General features: G+C 43.3%; 1 long non-coding RNA gene across 1 annotated transcript in view; it reads right to left on the reverse strand.

The window, feature by feature from the left end:
• Nucleotides 1-2,292: 2,292 nt before the first annotated feature.
• LOC134159054 (uncharacterized) overlaps nt 2,293-27,569 on the reverse strand; it is an 82,189-nt gene continuing 56,912 nt past the window's right edge. Inside the window, exons 3-5 of the long non-coding RNA XR_009963015.1 lie at nt 20,976-21,089; nt 20,720-20,799; nt 2,293-2,574 (exon numbers count right to left, since the gene is read on the reverse strand). This is a non-coding gene — a long non-coding RNA (uncharacterized LOC134159054). The remainder of the gene's footprint in view (nt 2,575-20,719; nt 20,800-20,975; nt 21,090-27,569) is intronic.

A 27,569-nucleotide genomic window follows, 5' to 3' on the forward strand; every position in this document is an offset into this window, starting at 1 on the left:
CTCACCTACTTTCAAGCTTTTAGAAAAATCACAGTATTTGCGTAATCCCCATCATATCAAAGAACATTTTTAATATCAGCTGGAGGAAAGGGGTCGCTCCCATTGCTGGTAGCTTTCCACCATAAAAGTGGGTATCATTTGATTCTACATAAACCAGAGTGCAACTTTTCTGGGAATACAGATCTCCAAATACGACACACTCAACAGAATCTACAAACACACTCATGTATCAATATAAAGTTCATAGCTTGAAGCCATCTACCAACTGCTTTATCTCTAAAGCCGCTATTTTACACACACACTTTTACCTTGAACACAATCCTCAGGTTAATATTAACTCCCCCAAATAATTGATTTTCAGCTCGTAACCAAGACGTTCTGTACATTGCAAAGTGCACTATGTTAGCTAAAGATGACAAGGACATTTCAGGATTTCATACTGTAGTTGCTCTTACCATGATGGGAAAGATCAGCAGCATGCAAACACACTGACACTAAACACACTGAAATGCAGCAATACAATTTATACCACAGAACAACAACTGATACAGCTAAATCAAGGAAAACATTCTTAATCCTCATTCTCTAATATTAAACTCCTTTAGTTTGGAGATATCAGGAACCCGACAGGTTTTTTTATACCTCCTCCCATACTGCAACACCTGGAAGTTTGCATTTGTCCCACGTGTACTTGGAAAAAAGTCAGAGGGTGCAATCTTGAAACCTGTTGGCTGCAGCCTCGGAGCCCAGGGAAAGCAAGCAATCCACACAAAGGACCTGCAGGATCTATTCTGTTCTGCAAGGTCACAAGAAGGTCTTCAGAGAGCCTAAGACTGCTGTTACAAACAATGACAAGATTCTGCACAAGGCCCAAGACATCTGTTAAAGCCCAAGGAAGAAGTCAAACTGGCAGAACTCTTTCATTTAGAAAGGTAACTTGTACTGCATAGACAATTCCCAATTGGGTAAGAAATACAGCAGCCCCTGTTCAGAGCAGACTGCAGTCTAGGAGCTAATACCTAAAATGCCTTCACCTGAAAAGAACTGCATACGCGGAGAAATAAAGGCTAGATTAATCCAGTGTCCCTGTGATGGAGGAGGAAAAGGGGGATGCCTGGTGTAAGATAAAGCAGTGAAACAGCTGAAAATCTGAGCTAATGATCCTGTAATTGTGTTTCCAAACTGCCACCCCATTTGGATCAAACCTTTCTGCCATGCCACAGAAGCAGATATTCTCTGAACAAGCTGGCTCCAGCAGCTTTGATGCAAAAGTTTGTCTTGCGATTTATTCCTTCCATCTGATGATAATTTCTGAGGGAAAGCAGAAATATTGAACTTCCATCAAAGCAAGCTAACATAGCAGTAATGATTTCAGGAAGAAGGATTATGTAGATCACTAGCTTTCAAGTCCATGACTTGAATCACCAGTGTGATTGATGCTGAAGGGGCTCAGCCTCCTGCATCTCAGCATAGAACATGGAAACTGCAATTTCAGGGAGCAGAAAGACTGATTTCAAGGATACAGGCTCTTTATCACTGACTTGTTGGAGCTGCAGGTGAAGAGCTTTGGTACAATCCTCTTACTGGCTGTGTACAAAGGAGACTGCCCACAATTAACACAACTGGTTATCAGGCTTGCTAACACTTTTCTAACCCGGAAAAGAACCTTACAGAACGTTAGCCAAGGTGGCTGGGATTTTAAGAAAGACAGACAAAAATACCAGTTAGGTCAACACCTCAGAACTAACTGGTGAGAAAGAGCCTGGAGATGGCTAAACTTCGTTGTGAGATGCGGCTAAAACAGAGCACTATCGACACCAGATAAGAAGCAGCACATTTTATCCTCCCTTAAGACAAGCATATTCCTGAGATCAAGTGCCAGTTGGTCTGTAGCTGCTGAGGCGGCTCTTCAAACCCAGGGCTGATCCCAGTTCCTGCAGAGCAGCGTTTTACACTGGCAAGGAAAGTTAACTCCTCAAGCCTGGAGTAGGAGGGGGGCAGTAGTGGAAATTAAGGTGAGTTGAGAACCAAGCTCCCCTTTGGGAAATGCTGGACTTGACTACCAGCAATGCCAGGGGTCCTGAAGAAATGTAAGCCTCTTGTACACCTTGAATCTCCCTTTTAAGTAACGGGCAACACCAGATCTTGATCCAGCACAAATTCAAGTACCTCATTAATACAATCGCTCAAAGTCACTCCCCATACCTGCAGACAAAGTCTATTTTTTTGGGGGAAAAATATGTCTATATTATCACCTCCATATTCACAAATAATGTCTTACATTTCTAAGGATATAACTGATGCCTGGGATTTATTGTAACAGTAAAGGCCACTATTATAATGACTTTAGTAAGAGTCATGAAATATTGTGGAAGTGAAGAACTGCAAAGTACTCTGGCTCATTTGACTCAGGAAAAGGCACTAGATTTGCAAGTCAAATCAGTTGAAGATATTATATAATTGGATGAATAATCAAAAAATGCTCATTAAAGCATCAAAAAGATGCTGATGCAGCAGAATGCTTTCCTCTGACCTTCATTGTTTCGCATTGTCCATTTTGACTGTTTCTTGTCCCTGCCAAACAGAATAAATTCAGTCCTTAAAATGATCACCCAGCAGCACTGCCCCTTTCAGCTAGTTCCACCATCCATTACAATGCTCTTTTATCCTTCTGTAAGCAATGCCTGCCCAGAGGTGGGAATCTTGTGAGTTCACCCTGTTTCCAATGTTAGAAGAGGTCATAAGACCAAGATGAAACTATTCTGGTGAGCAATTACATAAAAGCAAGGAAAAAGCATAGCATTAACTTGCCCTTCTACCCGTGTCACTGACATCAACTGCTTGGCTGTCTGCAGTTTTAGGGCCTAAGATCAGTGATCCAGATGATCCCTACTTAGTCCCACATACCCCTCCTCTGCACATACAAACACGGCACCACAGGCAGGTTCCCTAAAACAAATACCTCCTGGATGGCTGTACATTAACATGCTGGCATCCAAACCAAACTGTGAACAAGTATTAAGGTTTTTAGGCCAGAAGCCAAAACATTAAGTGCCCTGATAACAAGATAACAAAACTATTTACGATTCACACCACAGCTGCCTGCATCTAAATGCAGTCTTCTGTGCTTTGGTAGGCACTCTGAAGCTCAATTCTACCGTAGAGAGAAAGAAACACAACCAAGCCTTTAACCCTCCAAACCACAAAAAGGCGATTACAACATAACACAGCAAAAGGAAGGTAGAACACACGTCACTTAATTAAGTTTTAAGCAGAACTTGAGGACTGACATCTAAAATGGCCCCACTAAGTGTTGAGGACCCCATAGCTCCTGACACCGCATCGCTTGAAAGTACCACTAGTATCTACAGCAGTGTCCCACCCAAACTCCCCTGGCCTCCCCCAGGGCTTTGCTCAACTAGTCACCACCTACCCATGCTCTAAGCTTTCTATAGTTTTGGTTTAATGATGTTCAACAGTAAGATAAATACAAGGTATAAGAAGGGTACTGTCCAGTTTGAGAGGGAGAGCAGTGAAGTCCCTGAGCACGTGAGGGGCAGCAGGGGGCTTCTCTGACAGATTCCTGTTCAGAGGTGCTGCTCAAAACTGGTTCTTACCAGAAGTGGTATATAAAGAAGGAATATAAAGGATGTGAATGATGGCACTAGTTTTTACTTATATAAAACAGTATTATTTTTTCTTTGGTGTTTCCATTATGTTTCTCTTCAATCCAGGCGCTAGGAAAACAAGGCTAGGAATCAACAGCCAGACACGGGGCAATTACTCTTAAAATGGTTGTTACAAATTTTTTTTTCCCCCAAATATCACTAGACTTTACCATACACAGTTGATCACCAAGAAACTGAACTACTGTGGTCAAAGTTAAATGCATGTCTTATACCTGATGATGTGAGATGACAACCTAAATAAGTACATGCACAGCTATTATCGTGTCATCATTTCAAACCTCATTAGGTGTGATAGCTTTGGGATTTCAGATTTTAGTTTAATGAAATATAATCTTAATGGAACACTGTGAGGTATATTTATAGTTATGTATCAGTTTGCCATTTGGCTTTGCCCCCAGGGAACGAAAGGGTGGTAGATACTTATGTTAAGCCAAATGACAGAAAGGAAACTCTGTAACAGAAAAGAAAAGGAAAGAATAGAAAACAACAGCACCACAGATCTGGAAGTAGCACAAGGAACTGGGAGCACATTTTAAGTCTGACCTCTGCCCATTTTCATGGTTTAGAACAGGAGTAGCTTAGATTTGTGGTTTCTGTAGCAGAAGAGGAGGGGAGAGGTTAAAGTGCTAATGGGGAATATTTTTGTTGTGATAAAACATCTCTATATAAAAAAAACTTCAATTTAATATTAGAAAAAAGCATTTTATAGGTTAAATACTGAAGTTTCAAACTCAGATGTTACCTAATCATGTGCCTACCAATTCCCTTTTATAATGTATTGATAGGTGTCTCAAAACAAGCTTTGAGTACAACTCCACATTAGCAATAGTTCTGTACAAAGCTGTTCTGACTTGGCTCCCCACGTCAAGCACATTCTGTTCAGTCAAACAGCTTCATGAAAGCTATTATCAATTTTCAGACTAGTGAAATGATTTCATATCCAAAACGAACACACACAGAAACCAGTAACGGTCCATTTCATTAGCAACACATGCAGAGGAAGAAAACATTGACAAGGGCTTGCACGTATTTACTCACTGTTCATTTACAAACATCATAAATGTTTCTGGGAAATCTAAAGTTTTGCCAGGAGTGCCATTAACACAATTGAAAATCTTCCTCTAGATACCCATCCACCATCACCCCCAGCTTAGCTCCTAGACTACAGTCGTCACTGCCTGGTTCTTTTGCAAAGTAGAGTATAAAAGCAATAGATAGATGGAAATCCCACTGCGAACACATCTCTTTCTCTCAGTTTTCCATTAATAACAATTTGGAGAAAACAACCCTCAACAAACAAACAGCCCACACAGTCCATGTTAAAGAGCCACCCTTCTGAGGGTATTCCAAGCAAAAGCAAGTGTTTCACACAAGTTGCTCACTAGGGCACACTGACTGGGGCTTAGGACACCACCTACAGCTCAGATGAAAGCAGTTTATTATAGTTGCTCTAAAGAAATGTAACTATTTTAAGAGATCAAACCATTACAAGCCTGTTAACATAGGTATAACCCGCAGCACACCCATAGCCCATTCAACTGAACCTCATAAAGCATAAATATACGTGGTGTCAACATAAATTTTTTCACATCTAAATCAAAGATACAGCACTATTTCCCTGCCTTCTCCCCAAACCCAGCTGCATACACAAAGGTTGGCTCAGCCACAAGCTCCTACCTGCCTCCTGCCTTGCAAAGAAACAAATCCCATCTTGCAGCCCGGAGAGAGCGGAGCTTGTGTAGGCCAAGAACACAAGTACCCCACATGCTGACCAGGAGAAAAGCTCTTTGCAGCTGCTGGAAGGGAAGTGCAGCCAGGCAAGAGTGAGCTGAAGCTGGGGAGGACCCTCAGCTGCAGGTGATTAACAACTTCACGAGCACACTCAGGGGACAGATGGCTGTGTGTCTGCACAAGAGCTGCCTCTGTGGCCTTTCAGTGGGTTATGCTACAGCTGAGCTTATTTATTTGATTGGAACTCAAACATTTTGTTCGCCTGTTGTTACACTGTAGTTTCATACAGTTTTTCTACCATATCCATATAGTGGGTTTAATCCATACGAAGAAGTTCTGTTATGCTCAATGCTTCTTATGCACATGAGGGAGAGAACATACGGTTTTCTACATATGATCCTTGTACCAAATGTCAGGAGTTGCACAATACTAATGAGCAGAAAAGGACTGCTTTATTCTCCACTTCCGTTTTGATTCACTTTAGCAAGGACTAAAATTAGCTCTAACAATGCACCCCACACAGCTTTTTCAAGTGCTATTTGCATTTCGTATCACTCTACACAAAAGACAAACACACTTCTACATATACGGGATAAAATCCCTTACCTGCAGCTGAAAAGTGGGCTGACCAAGGTACACGTGCAAAGCAGTGAGTTTAGAAAGATGAGAAATGCCCCAAAGGCCACTCTGTTCCCTTAGCCCTATGCTAAAGGCTGATCAGATGTCCAAATACCCCTGCAATCACTAATGGCAGGTAGGGAAGGTTTTTCGTATCAGAGAATTGTCATCATGTACATTAACAAAAGGGATTAAACAAAAATGGAGAAAAGATCAATGAAGCAATGCAAGGATTTCACGGAGTCCTTTATGCATATATCCCAAATGGACTGGGCAGGTCTGCGGCTAAGTGAGACAACCAAGTGTAGGTTTACTAAACCCACACAGAGCCACATGTGCCAGGTAACCAAGAATCTGGAGGTGAGGTGATCATGCCTTCTTTGCATTTTCTGTTATTTCCTGTAGAAAACCACACAAAATCTACAGGCTTTAGTGGTTTCTATTGCTGGAAAGCCATTCTCTGTGTCACTATTCCCCTTTCACCCTTCAGCACATTCAATGTCCAGCTAATATCTCCTGTCCTTAGTCTGAAAATACTTCACTGACCGTTTCCTTAACATGGCACAAACCTGAGACCTTGATCTGCTCTGCTGAAGTCACTGGAAATTTTTCAGCCCTTCAGTATGGCTCAGGAGAAATAAAGCTGTCTTCACTGAACCATCTGAGATGAGTTTTCTCTGCCCTTATGTGTAGCATCGTGGATGCTGCATTCACAGGGATTTAGGGGGAAAACCACATGAATATTTTGCTCAATGAAAGCATAAATGGTACAGGTAACGCAATGCCAAACAGCACTGCTCAACTCTGTATTGTAGTCTTTAATTCTGTCTTGGGGGACAGAAGGCCATTCAGTGCCTTACCCAGTAACTGGAGATAGTACTGTGAACAGGAGGAACCTGTGTGCAAAGGTTTCAATACATTCATTGCCACAGAGCAAAAGGAAAATGAAAAATAGTCCTTAAAAGCCAAAAGAGTTCAAAAGCAGTTTTCCTGAGACAGAATTTGTTATGAATAGCTAGTACTAAGACAGTAAATGCTTCACTGAAGAAAGGTTTCAACTAAAAAAGGTATGCCTTTATTCCTTTTGCATGAGCTCTGACTCCATTCTGTTGATTCTGCCTCTGTCTATGTTAAGGAAAGTAAAATGATGAGTGGAGCTGGGCAAGTTTAATAGCTGGGCTCAATTCCTGCATTTTAAACAGTTCCTTTATCTGAAGGACATCTGCAAATTGAGGAATCAAACTCGGAATCTAAGCAAAACAAACTTTGTGGTATTATCCAACAGAGTGAAAAAGGCATGAAAATATCCTGTCTCACTCCCATCCCCTTCCCATGCGAACTCATGTTGAAAGAAAATAAAATCCTTCTATCTCAACTAAAGTCTGCCTTCTGGAATGTATTCTGAAGTAATGTGCCTCTATTTAAACCAGATTTGCTTCTCCTGTGTCATGCTGAAGTAATGTCAAACATGGATCTGACTTGAATGACATTACAGAGCTGGGGGTAGTTTCAGTGCTTGCACTGCCAAGCTGGACTTAACTGGAATCAGAAAGTCTTGATGGTACAATCTGAGAAAAGCACTTTTGTTGCTCTGATGCTTACAGGCTAGAAAATCCAATCATCAAATTAACATTATGATAATCACCATAATAATAAAACCATAATTCAAGTAAGTTAGTGCTTCCCTAGAGTGCCAGGATCACCTTCTGCTCGCTGATGAAGACTGCTGCAGAATCCTGCTTTGATCTCCATCACTATTGATCGTGTGGGATATTTCACTGATTCACTGAGGCTGTACCCTCAGTAAAACTTATGTGAATTATTAATAACTGTGTTGATTCTTATTAACAAAGAGACCGATTTTTGTCAATCTGTTACTAGTCACTGTGCTACAGGCGCTGACAGCAGCTGCAAAAACACCAAACATTTATTAATACCATCAGAACAAAGGTTGAGTATAAAAACTGGAAACTCACTCAAAAGACCCCTGGGCATATAGACTTTATCCAGTTTAATTTTGTATGCACGGGCATTCCCATAGAACTCAGGATTTATACACTGGCTACTTGCTTTGAATGAATTAGCAACCCAAGTTCAATTCTGCTTAGAAAGTCAATGAAATTCACAGCCATGCAACTGATGCCCTGTTCTTAAAGACTGGAAGTATCGTATTTGTGTATCAAACTTTATTGACAGCAACTCTGTGCTCAAGCCCAGGGCTGAACTATGTGGCAAGGGGCTATCAATGAGGATGCTAATTCACTGCAACAGATTAGAGGGGTCTGTGAGTCTCTCATTTTACAAATGTAACTATATGATATACATCAGCAGAATTCCTAAGGGCTAGCAGCTCTGGTGTGCCATGGGGCTGGATACACTCTCTGTGGGGAAAGGGGTCACTGCTGCTTCCACTCAGCTCTTCCTGACGCTCTCTACACAGCTACTGAAAGTAAAAACTAGTATGTCAAGCACTTGACAGGATAACCACAGAAGTCATGGTCAGACAGGTGCCTGTGAGCATGTTTGAGTGAAAGCCCACCTATGGAGCTGTAAAGCATCACCTTTGAAAATTACCTTTTAAAAGGTCATTTCTCTCCAACCTTAGGGGCTGCTTAACACAGCCACTGTCTTTAAAGGCTGCAGTGTTCAGAGCTGTTCTTCCAGATACATGCTGGAAATCCAACCATGGAGCAAAACACAGTAAGCTGAGTGCAAAGATAATCATGCCCCAGTGCCCTCTGGCCTTCAGGGCTTTCTCCCAGGAATTGAGTTCACAGAGGATCCAGAAGCTTTCATCACCCACCCCTCCTTGAACTTATGAGGACAGTCACAAAAATCATCTTAAGACAGACTGCTTTTTATGTCATTAAAGCACTGCTGTTCACTGCACCCAATCACAGCAATGTTTGTACCCTATATATACAGCATCTCAGTGCACCACCTATTCCACAACATCATTTATGTTGGAAAAGACCCTAAAGATCATCAAATCCAGCCAATGAATGCTTCCATTCCAAGGTGGAGTTCACTGGCAGGATGTTTATACATTAACTGCCAGTATTTCACTCTGGAGACAGAACTGGCTGGCTATTCTAATGCCAATCATCCACTGACATAGTGAAAACAAACTTTTATCTGTGCTGAGGTTTGTTATTCATTCAGAATTCTTTGCCCACCTGCTTGATTGACTTATTCCTAATCAGAAAACAACCTTTTACATTGTTAAGATGATGAAATATCATAGATGGAAAGAGGGGGAGTCGAGTTTGCTGCTCACCATGAACATGTTCCTGATGTAGAAACACAAGGTAGCCTCATAATTTAAAAGCTGACTGAAGTTTAGAAGCTGTGGACTCAGTTCTCAACTGTGATTTACCCTCACTCCAATGCTTGTTCTGCCTCCTTCATAGCATCACAGAATCAACACCTCACACTAAACCGTATCACCCAAGGCCTCGTCCAACCTGGTCTTGAACACTGCCAGAGATGGAGCATTCACAACCTCCCTGGGCAACCCATTCCAGTGCCTCACCACCCTCACAGGAAAGAATTTCCTCCTTATATCCAATCTAAACTTCCTCTGTTTAAGTTTTAACCCGTTACCCCTTGTCCTATCACTACAGTCCCTAACGAAGAGTCCCTCCCCAGCATCCCTATAGCCCCCCTTCAGATACTGGAAGGCTGCTATCTTCTTTGATTAGGCATTGACCATGAATGGACTATTTTCCCCTGGGAAATAGGGAGAGAATCTAATACAGTCTGGATCTGAACTCCACTGCTTCTCCCTGAGAACAGTTCCACAGAAAGAGACAGTTTTCTGCATATCACTTTTTTCACTGCAGTTTTTTTTTCAACTGTACAGCCTTATTTAAGCAAGTATTATTTATTCCTTTCCTTCCTTTTTCATACAGGAGTCTTGTCAGCCTGCCGTGTTACGAGCACCAACCACCACAACAAACTACACTGCAGAAAGTGGTCGATATTCATGTTACCACTTTACTGCTGTAGACTTTTAGAAGTTTTCTTGGTAGAAACTGAGTTAAAGTAACTGGGCTGAGCATAAGGAAGGAATGAAATGACTCCACCATTTAAAAAAGATAACCTCTGTTTGGAATGCTAAAAAGCCATTACAAGAGGCTGGGTAGACTGAACGGGAAGAAATAGATTAATAGATCTCCATGTGAGTATAATTGATTTTGGGCATGTACTCTACAAACCCTTCACCAATGATTTATCTTCATTTGGTGGGTATAACACTGAGTTCAGTCAGATCCTTAGAGAGACATCCATCAAAACATATCATAAACAAAAAGAAGTGATACTTTTGCTTTCTATTTTATCTATCCCTTTTCTTTCATATGTGACTTAATCAAACATAAGATCACTTTTCTTCTAAAAATGAATAAATCTCTGTTAGTTATTGCAGTAATTCTAGGTCAGCTAACCCACCAGTATACGTAACAATTGCATTTTATTATGATCTTCCTTTTCTCTGGGTTTATGGCAACTCACCAGCCAAGAAAGTGAGGAACAGAATGGCTTGGAGAGCTGAACAGAACTAACAACTGTCAATTCATGTGCCCATGCACAGCCCTCAAGTTACAGTCTGTATACAGAATACCAGGCATTTTCAGTATCTCCAGTCATATCAGCCAGTGGTGAGACCCAGCACATCACACACTGAGCTGTTACTGTCTAAGCCAGCTCCAAAGGTGATACCGCATCTCCACTGCTACAACTCCAGCTCTCCTCAGACTCTGCACTCTGAGAAGGGAGAGTTAATGCCATATATAAACTGCTGCTGATGAAGCTTAAGCAATCTTTTATGCTGTAGCTATTTTTGTGCAAGGAACATATTCTGTAAGGCTTAATACTTGGTACTTTAACAGGGCTCATCATTCTGGTAATGAACAAAATAGGAGAGACAGCTATTAATAAAAGTTGAGCGCCTGAATGCCTCCAGCATGCTCCTTCTGTCTCCAAGCAAAAGTGCCATGGGAAGGAAGCCCCGACCAAGGCTTTCTTCACCTTCCTCCAGGAAAAACTGCTGAGGAAGACTTTAAAAAGCAGTTTCTGCAAGGGAACCTTGCAGACATCTTACCCACAACTAGCAGCATAGCATGGCACCAGGCTTCATTCCTACTGCTACAGCCTTCAGCCTCCAGTTTAGCCCTGCTTAAACCCCACACCAATACTCTTGGTTGCTCAGTGCAATAGGCTGGACCTACATTTTGCACTCTGCTTCTTGCTTCTTATACAGAAAAGCTAAGGTAGAAAGACATCTTTGGTGATCATATAGTCCAATCGCCACTCGGAGCATGTCAGAGCAGGTTGTATCCAGGGAGCATGTTACTCCAGACTGCTTCCAGTCGGGTTTTGAGTATCTCCAAGGATTTCTTTTTCTTCTCCCTTCCCCTTCTGCTTCTCTCCCTTCCCGCTTTTCTTTTCCTCTTTCTTTTCTTTTCCTTTCCTTTCTCCATTGCTTTTCTTTCTTATTTGCTTTCCCTTCCCTTTCCTTTTCCCTTCCCCCTACCCTTCTCCTCCCTGTTCCCTCACTTTTGGGACCTAAAAGAAAGGTGTGTTTAAGCATCAAAATGAATTCTTCTGGAAGAAAGCAGAATCCAATCTGATTTCTAAACCAGAAACACTGGTTATGATCATCTAAAGAGTTAGTTGCAGAAACCATACTCTGTGACTTAGATGACCAAATATTTTGCTCTAATGGAGATTAACCATGGAGAATAACGGCATTCAACCTTTAATCTGCAATTTTGTACAGACCAATACATCTTAAATTGACAATTTCAAAAGGCCAACCACCACTGTCAAAACCTGCAAACTATTAAAATAAACTGCAACAAACAACTATTTCTTCAAGGGACTTGCCATAAACTAATCACTCAGCTGTCTCATGTACATATGGGGCCATGTACAGCTACACAGTGCCCTGTTAGTACTCTACAAAGAGGCATTAAAATATCAGTTTTATTCACCACAGAAAATCTTCTATTAAAAATGATGGCTCCTGCCTTCTATTTTATGAATATTTAAAAACTGTAAGTGCTCTTTTTATGTTCTTCATCATTGCATACTACAGTTCCCTTAGTGTTCAATGTGCTGATTTATCCCTACTGAAACTGAAAAATAATAGATAAGAGACCCACAGCATTATTAATTACCACAGGTGTTAATCAGATGTTACACACTGGAACAAGACAGATGGGGAGACAAACAGCAGTAGGACAGACAGGTATGGCTGAGTACCTTGCACTGTCCTGTAAAGACAGATGATGCATCATTGTTTGTGTAAGCTGATAGAGAATGACCTTGTCATAGAAGACACACTGTGGTAAGAAATACTGAGACAAGTACGAGACACTAAAAACACATTAGAAATGTAAAAACAAAGAAGCAAATACTTCCTCAGCTCAACTGAGTGCATTAACTGAAACAAATGAAACATGCCAACTGAAAGAAGGAACGGCATCTGTAGTGTGTGACAATGATTGCCATTTGGAAAGCTGGCTAGATGGCTTCCCACAGCTCCTGTTCACTTTGGCTAATTGTCTCCCAGCAGTATGGAATGAGAACATCAAAGGTTTCTCATGCCTTTGGTTCTCCCTTCCCTTTAATTGCTATTTTGTTTTTAAATCACTGGCAGATGTGGAGCCTGGTTATGCGTTCTGTACTAACCAGGCAAAATAGGAGCGGCAATGGGAAGCAAACCCCAAGCCCATCCATCCCAGCTCTGTCCAAGCCCATGGTCTGTAGGCTCTGCTCCATCTCACTACTTTGTCAGCCCCCTGCTTGTTGTCATCGATGCCATGTGGTAGCCCAGCATCAGGGGAGGATGGTGCTTGCCAGCAACCTCCTGGGCAGGTGTGCTCCTCAAAGAAGGTAGTACTGGTGTGACCGGATCCAACTTCTCCCTTCTTGGACATGTACATGGGATAACTGAAAGGTTACCATGCTGTGATGCAAGTTAGGTGAACAATGGGAAAGGCAAGTATTTTGATACTTTGTGCAACTACACACTTGGGTTTGCAGGAGTAAAATGAAACAATTTAATGGAGTTCCATAATGACATAAAAGTGCTGAGATATCAAGTACCCAGAGAGCCTTTGTGCTAAGATAAACAAAACCCTTCCAAACCAAGACTTTCTGATGTGAGATAAAACAAAAAGAAAATAAAAAGAGAAGAAAAAGGTTAAATATTCACAATTTCTTTTAAAAAAAGCTTTCCTTTGCTATGATTAGGTTTGTGGCCAGGTGTGTGTGCAGATACCCCAGTTTCTGCCTTTATCATGTCATTTGGTCAGCCTCCTAAAATACTCTGCAGTTGAACAGCACTTCCTAAGAAAGCACACTGATACAGGGGAACTGCACTAAGGCAGGACCCTTAACCTGAGCCTCTTGGACACAGGCTGGGCTGGAGTTGTTTCTGCTTTGCCTTCAGGAGTTTGCCTTGAGTACACACGTTCAAATAAGGATTTCTTGTGCTTTGTCTTAAGAGACCACAACGCAGTAACACAGCTCCTGGCACAGGGAATGAGTTGAAACTGATCTAGCAAGCACTTCACGTGACAGCATAAATCCCCAAAGCAGAGCTTGACTGCATCTCTTGGATGATGTTATATACAGCAGGAAAGCTCTGTATCATTTCCCCTGTTGCTGTTCTGGCACACCTACTTGCAGTCCTCTAAGAAATGAGAGAAAAGCAGTTTTCCCTGCCAAACCTTTACAGGATTGTTCTTATTTCCTATGTAAGTAAGCTGAGGACTTGGTGCTCCTCTGTCCTGGCTATCCCATTACCATGACCTCAAATCCCAAAGACAGAAACAAGAAAGAGCAAAGGAAGTAATTCCCTTGTACTGCTTGCCTTGTACAAATTACCTCAAAACTGGGAGTTTATTTGTTTCATATTCACATAATATAGTAGATGAAACTCGATTTTTAGTTACACCTAAGTGAGAATTTGCCCCTTTCTAACAGGAAAGGATGTGTAGTAATGAGCTATGTGGCTACAGCTGCATCACTGTAGCTACACACCTATGATGATACTCACATCATACTAACCAATGCTGTCCGAGGGGAACAAACTGGTTTCCACAGGTGCCCTGTCCTCTGTTCATGCTCCTTCCCTCCTTAGGTAAGCATGATTTAGCCCACTGGTTTTGCCAACCATGTGCTTACAAGAAATAATAGGTAAACAAAGCCCTTGGTTTTATGATCCTCATTTATCACCCTAATTGCCACTTCCCATCTTGAATTAGACACTGATACAAACTCTTTGTGTCAGGCAGCAGAGAGCTCTGCAAGTTTCAGCAGCAACCTATGACTGATGGGTTTGAGGGCCATGAGGATGACCAGGGCCTGGAGCACCTCCTGTATGAAGACAGGCCAAGAACACTGGGGCTGTTCAGCCTGGAGAAGACAAGCTGCATAGAGACCTCACAGCAGCTTCCATTGTCTGAAGGGGTCTGTCTACAAGGATGCTGAAGGGGGACTCTTTGTCAAGGACTGCAGTGACAGGACAAGGGGTGATGAGTTCAAACCGAAACAGGGGAAGTTCAGGTTAGATTTAAGGAAGAAGTTCTTTGGCAGTGAGGTTGGCGAGGCACTGGAATGGGTTGCCCAGGGAAGGGGTGAATGCTTCATCCCAGGCAGTGTTCAAGGGCAGACTGGACAGAGCCTTGGGCAACATGATCTAGGGTGAGGTGTCCCTGCCCATGGCAGGGGGTTGGAACTGGATGGTCTGAAGTCCTTTCCAACCCAAAACATTCTATGATTCTGTAAGTCGGACAGGCCCACACATACTGTGACCAGCTTCAGTTCCCAACTGCAGCACTAAGCCAACAAAAGGATTATTCCATACTCAGGTGCCAGGAGAGACTTCGTTGTGGCCATCAATTTTAAGATTCCTATCATGGGACAAGGAAATCCTGTGGTGGACTCTGTTACCTTCCAGCTGAGGCTGACCGGAGCCTATCTCTATTTGTCTCTCCATCTGTGCTATGCTTGTAGTTGATGGAGCATGCAATAAATGCTTAAATTCTGCCTCAGCTGAAAAATACCATGTCAACTGCCTATTACAGCAAGCAGCGTATTCACTGTAGGGATTTCAGGGTTTCTATTTCCTTTTCAGCCTTTTCAGCCAGAGAGAAGTTATCACAGCTTCTCCTTCTACCCTAGAGGTATTTTAGTGCTCCATTTATTAGGTACTAAATACATATTTAAGCAAAGTATGGCATGTTGCTTTCTACCTGAGTTGTTTGGATAAGGAAGTGCTGCACTTGATAGAAACCTAAAGAAGACAGTCTCCCATTACAATACAGTTAACCCACATCTTTATTCCTATAACCATGTATGCTGGGCAGAACTAGTACATAATTAAGCCACCAGCCTTGGCAGTTATCAGTAAATAAACACTATTGTGCTCCAGAAACTTTCTCCATGCTCTAAAACAGGTAAGGTTTTCCACATTACCTCCAATGATTTGCTTTCAAGGTTTCCTGTGCCATTGATTTCCACTGGGCCAGAAAGCTGCTAGGACTCCACAGTGTGCATCTTGACAGAAACATAACAGTTCTTAAAATATGTTTTCTATTACCTGCCCATGGTATTTAGGTTTTCTTCAAGGTTTGTAATGCAGCCCTTTGTGACCATTTATTGAAATCATTTTCCAATATACCTTGAAAATCGCAGAAAACAGATATAAATGGATAAAGCAGAGAATTTTCTCACAGAAACATGGTGGGATGGCTCCTATGACTGGATTGTTGGAATGGAAGGCTACAGGGTCTTTAGAAAACACCATCAGGCGGGGAGGGGGAGTTGCTATTTATGTTAGAAATAGGCTGGAGTATGGAACTCCATCTGGGGACACGTGAGCAGTCAGCAGAGAGTTTGTGGGTCAGGGTTAAAGGGAGAACAGCGATGGGAGACATTACTGTGGGGATCTGTTACAGACCACCTAATCAAGAGGACTCTGTGGATGAAGTGCTCTATAGACGGATAGGAAAAGCCTCACTCTCACAGACCCTTGTTCTCATGGGTGACTTCAACCACCCTGACATCTGTTGGAACAATGGTATCGCCTGGCACAAACAATCCAGGAGGTTCCTCGATTGTGTGGAAGGACAACTTCCTTCTGCAAGTAACAGAGGAGCTGACAAGGAGAGGTGCCGTGCTTGACCTCGTGCCCACCAACAGGGAAGGGCTGGATGGAAACGTGATGCTCCAGGGCAGCCTTGGATGCAGCGATCACGAGATGGTAGAGTTTGAGATCCTCAGGACAGTGAGAAGAGCGTGCAGCAAGCTCACTGCCCTGGACTTCAAAAGAGCAGACTTTGGCCTCTTCAGGAACCTGCTTAGGAAGGTTCCATGGGATACAGCCCTAGAGGGTAGAGGGGCCCCAAAACTGTTGGTTGATATTCAAGGATCACATGCTACAAGATCGGGAGTGTTCTGTCCCAGCCAGAAGGAAGTGCAGCAGGAGGGCCAGGAGACCTCCTTGGATGGATAAGGAGCTCCTGAGGAAAATTCAAATGAAAAAAGAGGCTTATAAAAGGTGGAAGCAAGGACAGGTGGCATGGGGAGAATACAGGGATGTTGCCCGGGAAGCCAGGGACCAGGTTAGGAAAGCCAAGGTCCAATCAGAATTAAACTTGGCTAGGGATGTGAACCATAACAGGAAGGGATTCTACAGGTATGCAGCAAATAAAAGACAGACTAGGGAGAATGTAGGCCCCCTCAGGAAGCTCTCAGGAGAACTGGCTACATAGGATTTGGAGAAGGCTGAGGTTCTGAATGACTTCTTTGCCTCGGTCTTCACTGGTAAAGGCTCTGACCAAACCACCCAAGTCTTGGAAGGCAGACGCAGGGACTGTGAGAATGAAGACCTTGCGCCCACTGTAGGAGAGGAACTGGTTCGAGGCCATCTTAAAAATCTGAATGTGCACAAGTCCATGGGACCTGATGAGATCCATCCGTGGGTCCTGAAGGAGCTGGCAAATGAAGTTGCGAAGCCGCTGGCCATCATATTTGAGAAATCCTGGCAGTCAGGTGAAGTTCCCGATGACTGGAAAAAGGGAAATATAACCCCCATTGTCAAGAAGGGGAAAATGGATGACCCGGGGAATTACAGACCAGTCAGTCTCACCTCTGTGCCTGGCAAAATCTTGGAGCAGATTCTCCTGGCAGGCATGCTAAGGCACATGAAAATCAACAAGGTGCTTGGTGACAGCCAGCAGGGCTTCACTAAGGGGAAATCCTGCCTGACCAATCTGGTGGCCTTCTATGATGGGGCTACAGAACTGATGGACAGGGGTAGAGCAGTTGATGTCATCTACCTGGACTTGTGCAAAGCGTTCGACACTGTCCCACACGACATCCTTGTCTCTAAATTAGAGACATCAATTTGATGGATGGACCACTCGGTGGATAAAGAGCTGGCTGGATGGCTGCACACAAAGAGTTGTCAATGGCTCAGTGTCCGGCTGGAAACCAGTAATGAGTGGTGTCCCTCAGGGGTCGGGGTTGGGACCGGTCTTGTTCAACATCTTCATCGCTGACACGGACAGTGGGATTGAGTGCGCCCTCAGCAAGTTTGCCGATGACCCCAAGCTGTGTGGTTCAGTTGATACCCTGGAGGGAAGGAATGCCATCCAGAGGGACCTCGACATGCTTGTGAGGTGGGCTGATGCCAACCTCATGAAGTTTAACCATGCCAAGGGCAAGGTCCTACACCTGGGTCGGAGCAATCCCAGGCACAGCTACAGGTTGGGCAGAGAAGAGATTCAGAGCATCCCTGCAGAGAAGGACTTGGGGGTGTTGGCTGATGAGAAAATGAACATGAGGCGGCTTCAGTGTGCGCTCACAGCCCAGAAAGCAACCGTATCCTGGGCTGCATCAAAAGGAGCGTGACCAGCAGTGCAAAGGAGGTGATCCTGCCCCTCTGCTCTCCTCTCTGGAGACCCCACTTGGAGCACTGTGTGCAGTTCTGGTGTCCTCAGCATAAAAAGGACATGGAACAGTTAGAACAAGTCCAGAGGAGGCCACGAGGATGATCAGGGGCTGGAGCACCTCCTGTATGAAGACAGGCTGAGAAAGCTGGGGCTGTTCAGCCTGGAAAGGAGAAGCTGCGTGGAGACCTCGTAGCAGCTTCCAGTATCTCAAAGGGAGCCTATAGGGATGCTGTGGGGGACTCTTCGTTGGGGACTCTAGTGATAGGACAAGGGGTAATGGATTAAAACTGGGGAAGTTTAGATTGGATATAAGGAGGAAATTCTTTCCTGTAAGGGTGGTGAGGCACTGGAATGGGTTGCCCAAGGAAGCTGCGAATGCCCCATCCCTGGCGGTGTTCAAGGCCAGGTTTCACAGAGCCTTGGGTAACATGGTTTAGTGTGAGGTGTCCCTGCCCATGGCAGGGGGATTGGAACTGGATGATCTTAAGGTCCTTTCCAACCCTGACTATTCTATGATTCTAATGCAATGGTGTATTGCTCCAGACTATCTCCTTGGCTTCATCTTCACTTAAGCACAGAAACAATAGAGTCGAGCATAAAGAAATTGGAAAAGCATCAGTTTAAGCAAAACAAATTACTGTATTACTGAATAACATGAAGAATAAATAATACATGTGCAGTTTAGAGAGAAATGTGAATTTGTCATAGATCTGATATAAATGTAATCATTATCAACTTCACAATATCTTAAGATTACTCTTCTCGTGTAAGGTCTTACCAAAAATCTCACATTAATCTAATAGGGTTCTCTGAGTTTGGAGGGGAAGAAGCCTGCCTCCCACTCAGCAAAGCAGGCAGAAGAAGCCTCAAATGGAAACCTCCAGCTGTTACATTTGAGGTATGAAGCTCACCACTTAAATTATTAGACATTTATTGCAGCAATCTCAGGATCTCTATGACAATTCCAGCAAACGCTCTCTAAATCCTGCTGCTGCACAGCCATGCTTCAAATGTAAAACCTTTGTGCTGATTCCTATCAATAATTTTTGGAGTGAGAAATTACTCCTTATGATTCTATTCTACGTTTTATTAAGAAGAGGGGGCTAGCACTGAAACACATAAAAAAGAGTTAAAATTTGGCCTATCTGAAACAGAAACAAATGCAAGAGTTCACAGTGATGTCGGGGTTTTTCTCTCCCTCCCCCTTTAGGGTGATGAGCATCCTCTTGGCCTCCTGGCTAAGCCTGGCTGCATCAGTCTAGACATCAGCTAGAGCACAAACAACTGGGACATTGAAGAAACTAATTCTCTGGAGATCTCTCAATGCATTTTAGCTATTTTAAAATTAAGAAGTAATAATAATAATTATAGCATAAGCATCTTCCGTTCAGGTCTTCTGGTGCACTACCAAGCCTGTGCTCAGGTTGTTACACCTTAGCACTGTTAAAATAACCAGCAGTTCTGCAGAAGCACAATTAACCAGTACCTGTTGAAATGCTTTCCTTCCTTCTCCCCATTGCCTATACAAGATCATTAGGAACTGACTGGTTTGGCCCAAGATGTGTAGATTCAGGAGGCCCAAACTGCAGCTGAAGCTGCATCACAGACAAAGTACCATGGCAGAATTAAGGAATTCTTCCTTACATTTCACTCTGTACTAGCTCAGCTGTATAAATAGCCATATCATGTAACAAGGTTCCACACAGCTGAAAATCTCAGTGAAGGTAAAAAGGTGAAGGATATCTGAACCACTCCTAATGTCTGCATTATTCCCTACCACAAATAGGTATAACTTTGTATTTGCCAGCATTGTCAAACAGGCTATGAAGTAGGACCAAACATACTCCAAGATGCATTAACCTGCCTGTTTGCTCATGCAGTGTGAATGGGAATACACAAATGTCTGCCGCCAGTAGAGGCACAAATAGATGATAAACACCTCTCTAAGCATGTTTGATTTCATATTTGCCTATTTGTTTATGATTAGCAATAATGGTACCATTGTATAGCTATTGTATTTTTAGTTCACAAGCCTGAAAGGCCTTCAGAGTTGTCTGTCAGTGTTTACAGTACAGGTTCTAAACATCCTTGTTTGCACATGCTCTAAGCAACCCCGGAGGAGGAGCTGCAGAGGAAGTCTGAAGGTTCAAAGCAGTAACCTTCTTCGCAAGATGCAGGTCACTTGCCACCAGAGCAGTGTCCCTGTGAGCCACAGACATACCGTGGCACCAACAGCTTGGTGGAGCTGCGGAGGGTGAAGAGCAGAGCAGAGCAGCCTTGGAACAGCTCTCTGCTAACTGAGGCATCTAAGTCAGATTTCCTTAACTCCAATGCATTACATCAGCCACAAGAGCATCCTCTGACAAGATTAACACTTAAAGATACCTCTCCCTCTAGTACTCGATAACTCTCTCATAAATTAAGAGCCCAAAACCCAGAAAATCCCCCAAAAGAGTACTGCCAGCACTCCCCCTCTTGCAGACACCTCTCAGTCCCTCTGTCAGGGCAATGACCACATGCACTGGCAAGACAGGGGCAAAGTCCTTTAAACGAGTCATCTCACAAAAGCTTATTTTCTCTTTCTGAAACAGGAATGAGAGGAAAGCCACCTTCCCTGTTTGCAGCGATGCCTGTTTCCATGGCACCCAGAGCAGCAGCCGATGGCCCTGTTATCACAAGAACTCCAATAAATTTCAGCAGATTGCTGGGAATTACCTTTTTAGTTTGGTGGTTTGGGTTTATTTTTAACCTCAGATGACCCTCCAGTCCTGGAACTGCCAATATGGTCCAAAAGTCTACAGCAAAGTTAAACTCTTCAGATGACAGTTTGGATGGGAGGGTTTTTAATCAAGAAATAAACCAGAACATACCTCCCTCAGAGAGAGTGAATAAACACCCCCAATCTTATCATTTTTTCCTACTTATCATGGACCTGACAGAGCTCTAAATATGATTGTCTGATGAACCCTACCTGAGCAGCATCTGTCTTGCTCAAGACCAAAGAGGAGCCACTGATGGCTTCGAAGACAGAACATCTTCTCTCTTTAATTGTGCTCCCAGAAAGCTGATAAGCTGACGTGCTGCCCTGAAAAGAGATTAATGAACACGGGCATTTTACACTCAGATATACTTCTCATCACTCTGACATTCATTTCTGTAAAACCTCATGAATATGGAGAAGTGTCTTTTCCTTCTTTTAGGATCTTCCAGGCTCAGGGATTTCTAGATGTTGTTTGTTTCTAAGGTATTGATTCTGTGGTTTCCACTTTGATTTTACACACAATTGTAACTGACTGAATAGTGCTTACAAAACTGAAAAGCAATGGAAGCAAAGTAGCTTTGCACAGATCCAAAGGTAACTGTAAATATCTGTTCATTATCCTGGTGTCAGCCTACATCACACTGTCCTGTAATGCAATATGTGCATTTATCCCTGTGGTACCAAACTGATTTCAAAACTGAGGAGAAAACAGAATTCAAATTCCTGTAAGGAAAAAAGAAGAAAGCAGTACTCATCTCTGTGTCTGAGAATTCAGTACTAATAAAATAACTTTGTGCTAGATTTTAAACACCTGTTTGCCAGAGATGTCCTTAATAAGGATCATTACCAAGTTATTACATCAAAGGAATCAATAAACATTGGGCCTGAGTAAGTGCATTTTTGGGTTGCCATCAACTATGGAGCAAAGCTACCATCAAATTGCCTGCCTTAGCCATGGCAGAAGAAATACCAGTTATCCATGTCCTGCTCTCAGTCCAAGACCCTTTACTGCATCTGCTCCACTCCCTGTGTCCCAACACCTTCCAGATGTGCCTTGTGACCCCTGCTCAGGAAATAACTGCTCAAAACCAATCTTCTCCCAAAGAACCTGCAATTCAGTTAATGAATAACAAAAATAACAGATCCTGCAGAACCACAGGACTAAATATTCCTAAAAACGTGGCTTCTTGTTACACTGTGACACACACCCCCACCCCCCCACCCCCCCCCGGAATCTCAAAGAGAAAACCTGTTCTTCCCCACATTTAGGTATTAACATTTCTGTCTGTAAAAAACACTTGCTGAAAGTAACTGTCCTACAGTTAATTACAGAGAAAAATCCACACAAGTAAAATCACATGAGCTTAACCAAAGTATCAAACTGCATCTCAAAAGAAACAGCCTTTTCTTTGGGAGCCATAAGAAGGAATATGTGAACAGGGAATAAAGACAACAGGGTGAAACCGCTTCATCACTTCATCACTGGAGTTACTGACAGATCATTTTAATATGAAAAATAGCATACAACACAACTGTAGAAGATTCCCTTAGTGTTTTGGGAGACACTGCTGTAACATGTCTGTGTTATCACTGAAAATGCACTCTGGCATCCCAGGCCATATGGTTTGCATCCTCATTTCCTGAGGAGCTGCACACATGTTCTACAGAGGGACAAGGAGCGTATTCGAAGAAAATACAGCACCAGCAATCTCAATTTCCTTCACAAAGTGCTTAATAAAATGACAGATTATTCCACTTTAGCACATCATTATAATTCATTTTACAGCCATACTATTTGCAGGCACAGACATTAAAAGGCCAACAAAAATGCTTAGGAGGTATTCTCTCCAGTTAAGAAGCATGACAGAATTCACCAAGCTTACTTCAGCTGCTCGGGAATCATTGAGAATGTTCATGAACGGAAGTGGGGAAGGAGTCTATGATTTTTGGAAGATGGAATTTATGTCCTCTGTAACACAGACATGAGAATCCTCATTGACTGGTATTTTTTGCTGTTCCCAGCAGTATTTCCACTCCCTGCCCTTGAATGGACTTTTCCCCCTGCAGATGCAAAGCCCTCTGCACACCATGTCCTGTCTACAGGTGCTGGTGGGGTACAAGCAAATATACCATTTATTAAGCATTTTCCTCCAAATATATGGAAGGAATGCCCAGGCAACTTATTCCAAGGCCTTTTTTGTTCAATAGTCCTTGACAGACTGCTCACAGCTGCTGTAGGCATAGAGGTCCTACTTTTGAGCCATGTAAAATGTGCCCCTCTGCTGATCGAGCTTCAGCTCTATGTTACATTGGGGTTTTTGTGTGCGTGTGTTCATTTGACAGACTGAAGGACTGAAACAACCAAGAGACTAGTATTTGTTTTGGTTTAAAAAGCCACAAAACCCAGTTTTGCACATCACTCACCCTTGCAGGGTGCTCCGTCCTCTGTTGAATGATACTGTGATGCAGTCACCAGCCAGGATTTGCTGCCATTTTTCTCATGACACCTTTACTCCTGACTGAGCAGGATTGCATCTAACACCTCCCTTTCACACAGCACAGCCCTTACCCACCCCACTGAAAGGATCACGGTCGTCCTGTTGATCTGTGGCTAGCTAAATGACAACAAAACGCATTGTCTGTCCCGTCCATCAGGTTGCTCACTGCTCCCTGGTGCTACGAGGACTTGAGATGAAAAATACAATTTATAGTTTGCCCTGGAAATATATACGTTGAATGTTTTAAAATGCATTACTGTAACAAAGTGTATTAAATACCGCTGAGGGAATATCGAGCAACTCCAGGAAAAATGAGTATTCTACCCAATTCCCTCCTTTGTGTCTTAGGCAGGTAAATTATTAGGAATTTGATATTAGAGAGCAAAACATTTCAAGCTTCCAGATGATGACAGTAATAAGATGTGACAACAACTGTAATTTGTGCATTAGAATAGATCAAAAGAGCTGTTTTAAAGAAGTGATAGTGGCTCATTTACAATGGCAGATGTGTGACATTTTGAAGGCCTGCGATATGGCTCTGATTGTTCTGCACTGCAATCGTTAAGGCCAGGGGCTCTTTCAGCTGCTAATGCACTTAATCATTGACATTAGGAACATATTTATTGAATGGGGCACATATTTAAGGACCTAAAATAATTATCAAAGAGCCTGCTGGATTTGGGGAAGGGAGAAAGAGCAAGAAAAAAAACCCAAACAGTGAGAGTTTGAGAGCTGTCCCACAAGTGTAAGTCTGATACCGCCATGAGCTGCACCATTGCCAACAGAACCATGAACTTCACTTTAACCATGGATCTCAAACATGACACAGAGCAGAGGCACCCTAATAATCTGGGCTGAGGGCAGGGAGGAAGGGAAAAGGGCTGACAGCTAGTTGCAAAGAACAGTAAATCCTCCCATCCATCTCTGTTTCATGCACATCACCTGTTTTATCTTCTTTCTTTTCCCTCTCTCCCTCACAGCAGCCCTGCAGAGAAGGACTTGGGGGTGTTGGTTGATGAGAAAATGAACATGAAGCGGCTTCAGTGTGCGTCACAGCCCAGAAAGCAACCGTATCCTGGGCTGCACCAAAAGGAGCGTGAGACCAGCAGGTCCAAGGAGGTGATCCTGCCCCTCTACTCTCCTCTCGGGAGACCTCACTTGGAGCATTGTGTGCAGTTCTGGTGTCCTCAGCATAAAAAGGACATGGAACTGTTGGAACAAGTCCAGAGGAGGCCACGAGGATGATCAGGGGACTGGAGCACCTCCTGTATGAAGACAGGATGAGAAAGTTGGGGCTGTTCAGCCTGGAGAAGAGAAGGCTGTGTGGAGACCTCGTAGCAGCTTCCAGTATCTGAAGGGGGCCTATAAGGATACTGGGGAGGGACTCTTCATTAGGGACTGGAGTGACAGGACAAGGGGTGATGGGTTCAAACTTAAACATGGGAAGTTTAGACTGGATACAAGAAGGAAATTCTTTCCTGTTAGGGTGGTGAGGCACTGGAATGGGTTGCCCAGGGAGGTTGTGAATGCTCCATCCCTGGCAATGTTCAAGACCAGGCTGGATGAAGCCTTGGGTGAGATGGTTTAGCATGAGGTGTCCCTGCCCATGGCAGGGGAGTTAGAGCTGGATGATCTTAAGGTCCTTTCCAACCCTAACTATTCTATGATTCTCCTGAGGGTTGGGGAGAGGCTGATTTGTCTCTGCTGCTTCTTTCTTCAGTCTTCATATAGGAAATTAGTTCCTAAACCTACAACTTCAAACTGAAATAAATGTTTGAGACAGTGAGAGAATTAATTCTTTGTGTTTGATGTGTTTTGCTTCTCATCACTGTGATTTAATCCAATAGAGCTGCTCCACACAACTGATGTGATTTATCAGGATTCTCTAGCAGCTCATGTTTTCATTTTGAAATTGTTGTCTTATTGATTAAGCTTTTCATATGCTTCATGTTTACTTCTTTGTATTGTCTCCAAAACACTTGCCACACTTCATTTTGTCTATAGTGAAGTTCCATTTCTATATTATAAGATGTAATTCTATATAATTATACTATACAACATAAAATGAATGCAAGGTTCATGGTTGATTTGAAAGATCAAAAGCAAGACTTAAATTCTCCTGGCTGAAAGTGACTTCTGAAAAAGTTAATTACTTCTCTTTATCTCTGATTTACCCCTTACAGCTTTCTGCTAAGTTACAAGAGAACTGAAAGGATCTGACTTTTCACTCCTGGCCATAGAATGGCACAGCAGAATATTAAAAGCTCAAACTGTGTGTGAACCTTGAGGAGTTACTGCTGCCATTTTATGAGTACCAGGAACAAGTCCTGCTTTCAATTATTTCTGAAGTTACTCCACTGAGTCTGATCCCCTACTGCCTTGCATAATATATACATTTAAATCTATACAAAGTGGGCTAGAAAGCACTCCTGCTCTGCTCTGCACACATTTCAGCTTGACATGACAGTGATAAAGAGTCACAAGAGAGCCACTTGATACTAAAAACGATGCTTTAGGCTAATGGAAAATATTATCTATAAACCTTATGTGTATTTGAGGAGAGCTGGAGGGGAAAAATAAGCTGTATTTCTAACCTGCCCTGTCAAGGCACCTGGTTACACTTTTCATTGAGTTTAATGGGACATACTTGGTCTGTCTTGAAACCAGAGCAGAAATGTAACATCGGTTTCACAGAACAGATTATTAACTTCTCTTATGATTTCCAGGATGGTATCAGCCCTAGAAAGTCACAGAAACACACAGCTGATCTGTGGCTAGAAGAGATGAAGCACAGTTGGATTGCGTGTACGAAGCAGAGACAGCAGAGGAGGAGGAAAAACACCAGTTCAGGTGTGAACCACTGCCTACAGCCCTTTGGCTTTCTGCAGAGCAGGTCCATGCCACAGGTGGGCATCAGGGGAAGGAGAGATCCTGAAGACCATCCCTGGGGGATCCAGCTGGAGTCTACGTCAGCTGCTGGGGGTCAAGGTGGAAAGAAGCAGCGGTGCTGTCTGCTGAGGCCCATTCACTTTGGGCTGCCCAAGCCCTCAGCACTGCAGGGTGCCAGTGCCTGAGCATTGGCTGTGGGGTCCTCTAAAGACAGGCTGAGGTTGCCCACAAAGGTTTACAAGGTTTACAACTGGTTCCAGACTTAGCTGTTCTGGACACCTGAGCTGGAGCACTTCCTGCTGCACATCGTATCTGATCCTTAGAAGGGAGCAGTGTGTACAACGAAGCCCTCGTGTACCTGTACAGAAAGGAGGGGAAAGTTCTCGTGGGATGTGTTGTGAGAACATCTGTTGCTTTTACAGGCACTTAAAAAATCAAAGACATAGAGGGCTGATTCATGGTTTTACAGGTTCTTGTAAGAAAACTCTGAAGGGTGGTGAAGGTTTGTGCCACCTGTCTGCAGCAGCTCAACAACACAACCTCTGAGCAGCCGATGGGCTGACACAAGCCCATCAAACTCTCACTACTGTCACTGCCTCTCCCACATCTTTCTCCCAGGGCTCTGCTGCTGTCAGCAAGTTCTGCAGTAACTTGTGGCTTTCCACATGCCATTCAGGGTGACTGAATCCCAAACCCCTTCCCTTTCCTCCTCTTGCTCACAGCAAGCCTGAATAGCTTCATGAACCCTTCACCATGCACTCCCTTCCTCTCCTAACTCTAATCCATGGATACAAGTGAGGCAACCCAGAACAGATAGGCAATTGCCAGCTGACAGCCTGAGATGGATAACTGAGCACCCACTAGCTTGCTGGAGCAGAGACAGAGTCACAAAGCCAGAAGACCCTTCTGGCAGGAGGAAAGAAACAGCAAAGTGTCTGCCAAGTGCTCACATCAGTCATCTCCATGCCCTAACACCTGATGCTGCAGGAGAGCAAGGATTCTGGCATGTAACACATCATTAGGCAACATCGTAACATTTCCATCAGGATGAAATGTTTTAACATTATCTAATTTGGTGTGGCTTAATAAACAAACCAGAGCAGTACAGGATGCTATAATGCAATCATGTTGCATTAACATGCCATAACTAATGATTTTTATCCAGTCTATAGAAAAAGAGGCAGCATTAAAAGTTAGTTGCGTTCCCAGCATTGCCTGCTCCTCCTTCCTCCACCCCCAAAACCAAGAGCTCTCTTCTGCACAGAGAAATGTATACAGATAACTCCAGACATCCACGTGAAGTTGAATTCCCAAGAAATAAGACCACAGATTCCACAAAAGTATCATGGTTTTTCATGTGACAGGATACCACTGGAATTGTAAATACTGGAATAGCAGGAGCTGCTTGCAATGGGAT

Source organism: Pezoporus occidentalis, unplaced genomic scaffold, assembly GCF_034315485.1.
Source record: "Pezoporus occidentalis ecotype Australia unplaced genomic scaffold, CSIRO_AGI_Poc_V1 ctg10, whole genome shotgun sequence".
In the NCBI taxonomy this organism is placed as follows: Eukaryota; Metazoa; Chordata; class Aves; order Psittaciformes; family Psittacidae; genus Pezoporus; species Pezoporus occidentalis.